The following is a 7,500-nucleotide window of genomic DNA, read 5'->3' as shown; positions in this document are numbered from 1 at the left end:
CGGGTTCCGGTTGCTAAGCAGCAGGGTGGCACTCGTTGACCCCGGGCGCCGCTCCGTCTGCCGATGGGCGGGCCGGTGCTGGCTCTCAAGAACTTTTTGTAACTGTTTCCCTGCTCTGCTTTGGTTTTGTTTTTTTTTCTCGCCCACCGTCAGAACCGATGCAGAGTAAGAAAGCCTTCAGCGAGACAGTCCGGCCAAGCTTAGCGCCTTCCACTAGATACGGCGAAGTCTCGGAAACGGGGGGTGGCGAGGGGAATTTCAGGCGCGCGCCGCCTCCCCCCTCCTGCACCACCCCCCCCCGCAAGCGACGGGAAGGGGCGCCGCTTTCCATCAGCTCGGCTGAAACGCCCGAGGACGGGGCGGCGTCTCTGTTTCAAAAGCGGAAAAAGAAATAAAAAAGCAACAAAAACCAAAAAATTCCCGCCGCCCCCCCCAACCCACCCCCGTGCAGGCACCCCTGCAAACGGGCCTCCGGCAGGGCCGGCCTGCCGCCCCCAGCCACCCCCCGCAAGCCCCCCCACCGCCGCCCCGGCTGAGAGAGCACAGGCAGCCCGCCGCCGGCCCTTCCCACCCCGTGCAGGCACCCCTGCATACGGGCCTCCGGCAGGGCCGGCCTGCGCCCCCAGCCACCCCCCGCAAGCCCCCCCACCGCCGCCCCGGCTGAGAGAGCACAGGAACCCCGCCGCCGGCCCTTCCCACCCCGTGCAGGCACCCCTGCATACGGGCCTCCGGCAGGGCCGGCCTGCCGCCCCCAGCCACCCCCCGCAAGCCCCCCCACCGCCGCCCCGGCTCAGAGAGCACAGGCAGCCCGCCGCCGCCCCTTCCCACCCCGTGCAGGCACCCCTGCATACGGGCCTCCGGCAGGGCCGGCCTGCCGCCCCCAGCCACCCCCCGCAAGCCCCCCCACCGCCGCCCCGGCTGAGAGAGCACAGGAACCCCGCCGCCGGCCCTTCCCACCCCGTGCAGGCACCCCTGCATACGGGCCTCCGGCAGGGCCGGCCTGCCGCCCCCAGCCACCCCCCGCAAGCCCCCTCACCGCCGCCCCGGCTCAGAGAGCACAGGCACCCCGCCGCCGCCCCTTCCCACCCCGTGCAGGCACCCCTGCATACGGGCCTCCGGCAGGGCCGGCCTGACGCCCCCAGCCACCCCCCGCAAGCCCCCCCCACCGCCGCCCCGGCTCAGAGAGCACAGGCAGCCCGCCGCAGGCCCACCCACCCCGTGCAGGCACCCCTGCATACGGGCCTCCGGCAGGGCCGGCCTGCCGACCCCAGCCATCCCCCGCAAGCCCCTCCACCGCCGCCCCGACTGAGACAGCACAGGCAGCCCGCCGCCGGCCCTTCCCACCCCATGCAGGCACCCCTGCATACGGGCCTCCGGCAGGGCCGGCCTGCCGCCCCCAGCCACCCCCCGCAAGCCCCCCCACCGCCGCCCCGGCTGAGAGAGCACAGGCAGCCCGCCGCCGCCCCTTCCCACCCCGTGCAGGCACCCCTGCATACGGGCCTCCGGCAGGGCCGGCCTGCCGACCCCAGCCACCCCCCGCAATCCCCCCCCACCGCCGCCCCGGCTGAGAGAGCACAGGCACCCCGCCGCCGGCCCTTCCCACCCCGTGCAGGCACCCCTGCATACGGGCCTCCGGCAGGGCCGGCCTGCCGCCCCCAGCCACCCCCCGCAACCCCCCCCACCGCCGCCCCGGCTGAGAGATCACAGGCAGCCCGCCGCCGGCCCTTCCCACCCCGTGCAGGCACCCCTGCATACGGGCCTCCGGCAGGGCCGGCCTGCCGACCCCAGCCACCCCCCGCAAGCCCCCCCCACCGCCGCCCCGGCTCAGAGAGCACAGGCAGCCCGCCGCAGGCCCACCCACCCCGTGCAGGCACCCCTGCATACGGGCCTCCGGCAGGGCCGGCCTGCCGACCCCAGCCACCCCCCGCAAGCCCCCCCACCGCCGCCCCGACTGAGACAGCACAGGCAGCCCGCCGCCGGCCCTTCCCACCCCGTGCAGGCACCCCTGCATACGGGCCTCCGGCAGGGCCGGCCTGCCGCCCCCAGCCACCCCCCGCAACCCCCCCCACCGCCGCCCCAGCTGAGAGAGCACAGGCAGCCCGCCGCCGGCCCTTCCCACCCCGTGCAGGCACCCCTGCATACGGGCCTCCGGCAGGGCCGGCCTGCCGACCCCAGCCACCCCCCGCAAGCCCCCCCACCGCCGCCCCGGCTGAGAGAGCACAGGCAGCCCGCCGTCGGCCCTTCCCACCCCGTGCAGGCACCCCTGCATACGGGCCTCCGGCAGGGCCGGCCTGCCGCCCCCAGCCACCCGCCACAGGCCCCCCCACCGCCGCCCCGGCTGAGACAGCACAGGCAGCCCGCCGCCGGCCCTTCCCACCCCGTGCAGGCACCCCTGCATACGGGCCTCCGGCAGGGCCGGCCTGCCGCCCACAGCCACCCCCCGCAACCCCCCCCACCGCCGCCCCGGCTGAGACAGCACAGGCAGCCCGCCGCCGGCCCTTCCCACCCCGTGCAGGCACCCCTGCATACGGGCCTCCGGCAGGGCCGGCCTGCCGCCCCCAGTCACCCCCCACAAGCCCCCCCACCGCCGCCTCGGCTGAGAGAGCACAGGCACCCCGCCGCCGGCCCTTCCTACCCCGTGCAGGCACCCCTGCATACGGGCCTCCGGCCGGGCCGGCCTGCCGCCCCCAGCCACCCCCCACAAGCCCCCCCACCGCCGCCCCGGCTGAGACAGCACAGGCAGCCCGCCGCCGCCCCTTCCCACCCCGTGCAGGCACCCCTGCATACGGGCCTCCGGCAGGACCGGCCTGCCGCCCCCAGACAACCCCCGCAAGCCCCCCCACCGCCGCCCCGGCTGAGAGAGCACAGGCACCACGCCGCCGCCCCTTCCCACCCCGTGCAGGCACCCCTGCATACGGGCCTCCGGCAGGGCCGGCCTGCCGCCCCCAGCCACCCCCCGCAACCCCCCCCCACCGCCGCCCCGGCTCAGAGAGCACAGGCAGCCCGCCGCAGGCCCACCCACCCCGTGCAGGCACCCCTGCATACGGGCCTCCGGCAGGGCCGGCCTGCCGCCCCCAGCCACCCCCCGCAAGCCCCCCCCACCGCCGCCCCGGCTCAGAGAGCACAGGCAGCCCGCCGCAGGCCCACCCACCTCGTGCAGGCACCCCTGCATAGGGGCCTCCGGCAGGGCCGGCCTGCCGCCCCCAGCCACCCCCCACAAGCCCCCCCACCGCCGCCCCGGCTGAGACAGCACAGGCAGCCCGCCGCCGCCCCTTCCCACCCCGTGCAGGCACCCCTGCATACGGGCCTCCGGCACGGCCGGCCTGCCGCCCCCAGCCACCCCCCACAAGCCCCCCCACCGCCGCCCCGGCTGAGAGAGCACAGGCACCCCGCCGCCGCCCCTTCCCACCCCGTGCAGGCACCCCTGCATACGGGCCTCCGGCAGGGCCGGCCTGCCGACCCCAGCCACCCCCCGCAAGCCCCCCCCACCGCCGCCCCGGCTGAGAGAGCACAGGCAGCCCGCCGCCGGCCCTTCCCACCCCGTGCAGGCACCCCTGCATACGGGCCTCCGGCAGGGCCGGCCTGCCGCCCCCAGCCACCCCCCGCAAGCCCCCCCACCGCCGCCCCGGCTGAGAGAGCACAGGCAGCCCGCCGCCGCCCCTTCCCACCCCGTGCAGGCACCCCTGCATACGGGCCTCCGGCAGGGCCGGCCTGCCGCCCCCAGCCACCCCCCACAACCCCCCCACCGCCGCCCCGGCTGAGACAGCACAGGCACCCCGCCGCCGCCCCTTCCCACCCCGTGCAGGCACCCCTGCATACGGGCCTCCGGCACGGCCGGCCTGCCGCCCCCAGCCACCCCCCACAAGCCCCCCCACCGCCGCCCCGGCTGAGAGAGCACAGGCAGCCCGCCGCCGGCCCTTCCCACCTCGTGCAGGCACCCCTGCATAGGGGCCTCCGGCAGGGCCGGCCTGCCGCCCCCAGCCACCCCCCACAAGCCCCCCCCACCGCCGCCCCGGCTGAGACAGCACAGGCAGCCCGCCGCCGCCCCTTCCCACCCCGTGCAGGCACCCCTGCATACGGGCCTCCGGCACGGCCGGCCTGCCGCCCCCAGCCACCCCCCACAAGCCCCCCCACCGCCGCCCCGGCTGAGAGAGCACAGGCACCCCGCCGCCGCCCCTTCCCACCCCGTGCAGGCACCCCTGCATACGGGCCTCCGGCAGGGCCGGCCTGCCGACCCCAGCCACCCCCCGCAAGCCCCCCCACCGCCGCCCCGGCTGAGAGAGCACAGGCAGCCCGCCGCCGGCCCTTCCCACCCCGTGCAGGCACCCCTGCATACGGGCCTCCAGCACGGGCGACCCGCTCTGTCCGCAGGGAGGACAGGTCTACCCCTTCTGCCGGCAGGGAGGCCAGGTCTACCCCTTCTGCCGGCAGGGAGGCCAGGTCTACCCGTTTTACCTGCAGGGAGGCCAGGTCTACCCGTTCTGGCGGCAGGGAGACCAGGTCTACCCGCTCTGCCGGCAGGGATGCCAGGTCTACCCGTTTTACCGGCAGGGATGCCAGGTCTACCCATTTTCCGGCAGGGATGCCCGGTCTACCCGTTCTGGCTGCAGGGAGACCAGGTCTACCCGTTTTTCCTGCAGGGAGACCAGGTCTACCCGTTCTGCCGGCAGGGAGGCCAGGTCTACCCGTTTTACCGGCAGGGAGGCCAGGTCTACCCGTATTGCCGGCAGGGAGGCCAGGTCTACCCGTTTTACCGGCAGGGATGCCAGGTCTACCCGTTCTAGCGGCAGGGAGACCAGGTCTACCCGTATTGCCGGCAGGGATGCCAGGTCTACCCGTTTTACCGGCAGGGATGCCAGGTCTACCCATTTACCGGCAGGGATGCCAGGTCTACCCGTTCTGGCTGCAGGGAGGCCAGGTCTACCCATATTGCCGGCAGGGAGACCAGGTCTACCCGTTCTGGCGGCAGGGAGAACAGGTCTACCCTTTTTGCCGGCAGGGAGACCAGGTCTACCCGTTTTGCCGGCAGGGAGACCAGGTCTACCCGTTCTGGCTGCAGGGAGACCAGGTCTACCCGTTTTGCCGGCAGGGATAACAGGTCTACCCGATTTACCTGCAGGGAGACCAGGTCTACCCATTTACCGGCAGGGAGACCAGGTCTACCCGTTTTGCCGGCAGGGATGCCAGGTCTACCCGTTCTGGCGGCAGGGAGAACAGGTCTACCCGTTTTACCTGCAGGGAGAACAGGTCTACCCGTTTTACCGGCAGGGAGACCAGGTCTACCCGTTTTGCCGGCAGGGATGCCAGGTCTACCCGTTTTACCTGCAGGGATGCCAGGTCTACCCGTTTTACCGGCAGGGAGGCCAGGTCTACCCGTTCTGCCGGCAGGGAGGCCAGGTCTACCCGTTCTAGCGGTAGGGAGACCAGGTCTACCCATTTACCGGCAGGGAGACCAGGTCTACCCGTTTTGCCGGCAGGGATGCCAGGTCTACCCGTTTTGCCGGCAGGGAGACCAGGTCTACCCGTTCTGGCTGCAGGGAGACCAGGTCTACCCGTTTTGCCGGCAGGGATAACAGGTCTACCCGATTTACCTGCAGGGAGACCAGGTCTACCCATTTACCGGCAGGGAGACCAGGTCTACCCGTTTTAACCGGCAGGGAGGCCAGGTCTACCCGTTCTGCCGGCAGGGAGGCCAGGTCTACCCGTTTTACCTGCAGGGAGAACAGGTCTACCCGTTTTACCGGCAGGGAGACCAGGTCTACCCGTTTTGCCGGCAGGGATGCCAGGTCTACCCGTTTTACCTGCAGGGATGCCAGGTCTACCCGTTTTACCGGCAGGGAGGCCAGGTCTACCCGTTCTGCCGGCAGGGAGGCCAGGTCTACCCGTTCTAGCGGTAGGGAGACCAGGTCTACCCATTTACCGGCAGGGAGACCAGGTCTACCCGTTTTGCCGGCAGGGATGCCAGGTCTACCCGTTTTGCCGGCAGGGATAACAGGTCTACCCGTTTTACCTGCAGGGAGGCCAGGTCTACCCGTTTTACCGGCAGGGAGACCAGGTCTACCCGTTTTGCCGGCAGGGATGCCAGGTCTACCCGTTCTGGCGGCAGGGAGACCAGGTCTACCCGTTCTGCCGGCAGGGATGCCAGGTCTACCCGTTTTACCTGCACGGAGACCAGGTCTACCCGTTTTACCGGCAGGGAGGCCAGGTCTACCCGTTCTGGCGGCAGGGAGAACAGGTCTACCCTTTTTGCCGGCAGGGAGACCAGGTCTACCCGTTTTACCGGCAGGGATGCCAGGTCTACCCGTTCTGGCTGCAGGGAGACCAGGTCTACCCGTTTTGCCGGCAGGGATAACAGGTCTACCCGTTTTACCTGCAGGGAGACCAGGTCTACCCGTTTTACCGGCAGGGAGACCAGGTCTACCCGTTTTGCCGGCAGGGATGCCAGGTCTACCCGTTCTGCCGGCAGGGAGGCCAGGTCTACCCGTTTTACCGGCAGGGAGGCCAGGTCTACCCGTTTTACCTGCAGGGAGAACAGGTCTACCCGTTTTACCGGCAGGGAGACCAGGTCTACCCGTTTTGCCGGCAGGGATGCCAGGTCTACCCGTTGTGGCGGCAGGGAGGCCAGGTCTACCCGTTCTGCCGGCAGGGAGGCCAGGTCTACCCGTTTTACCTGCAGGGAGGCCAGGTCTACCCGTTTTGGCGGCAGGGAGACCAGGTCTACCCGTTTTGCCGGCAGGGATGCCAGGTCTACCCGCTTCCGGCAGGGATGCCAGGTCTACCCGGTTCCAGGCAGGGAGGCCTCGTCTACCCGTTCTGCCGGCAGGGAGGCCAGGTCTACCCGTTTTACCGGCAGGGATGCCAGGTCTACCCGCTTCCGGCAGGGATGCCAGGTCTACCCGGTTCCAGGCAGGGAGGCCTCGTCTACCCGTTCTGCCGGCAGGGAGGCCAGGTCTACCCGTTTTACCGTCCGCCGGGTCCGGTGTGCCCGATGTGGCCGCCGGAGCTGCCGGCGGAAAGGGATGCCTCGTCTACCTCGCTCCGGCGGGACTTTGGCTCCACCGCGGTTCTGGCAGGTAGACGTCTTGCCCGGTTCTTCTTCGGAGCTGCCGAAGGGGTCGCTGCTTTGCGCTGCCTCCAGTTACGTCATGGTAAGAGTCGGCGGCGCTCGCGCGCCTCCCCGCTGGGGGAAGACGGTTCTCTTCGAGCCCGCCGGGGCCGGGGACCTCGCTGTCCGTATACTAGGGCAGAGGGCTGGCGCTCGCGGACCAGCGCCATCGAACCGCTGCAGCTACTCGCGGTTCAGCCGGCAGACTCGGGCGTTGCACGGCGGCTGTGGCCGTGGCCGTTCTGCCTCCTACCTATCGCGCACGGCGCTTCCGACTGCCAGAAGCCGCGCGAAGCCGCTGCTTGCCCGCAGGCTCCGGTGGCCGTTGCCGACTGGAGCGAGGGCTCCAAGAGGGGTTTCTCCAGGGCCGGGCCGAGACGGGCGGCGGTCGCCGG

The sequence above is a fragment of the Opisthocomus hoazin genome, unplaced genomic scaffold, assembly GCF_030867145.1.
Source record: "Opisthocomus hoazin isolate bOpiHoa1 unplaced genomic scaffold, bOpiHoa1.hap1 HAP1_SCAFFOLD_81, whole genome shotgun sequence".
Lineage (NCBI taxonomy): Eukaryota > Metazoa > Chordata > Aves > Opisthocomiformes > Opisthocomidae > Opisthocomus > Opisthocomus hoazin.
This window is presented reverse-complemented; position numbering follows the sequence as displayed.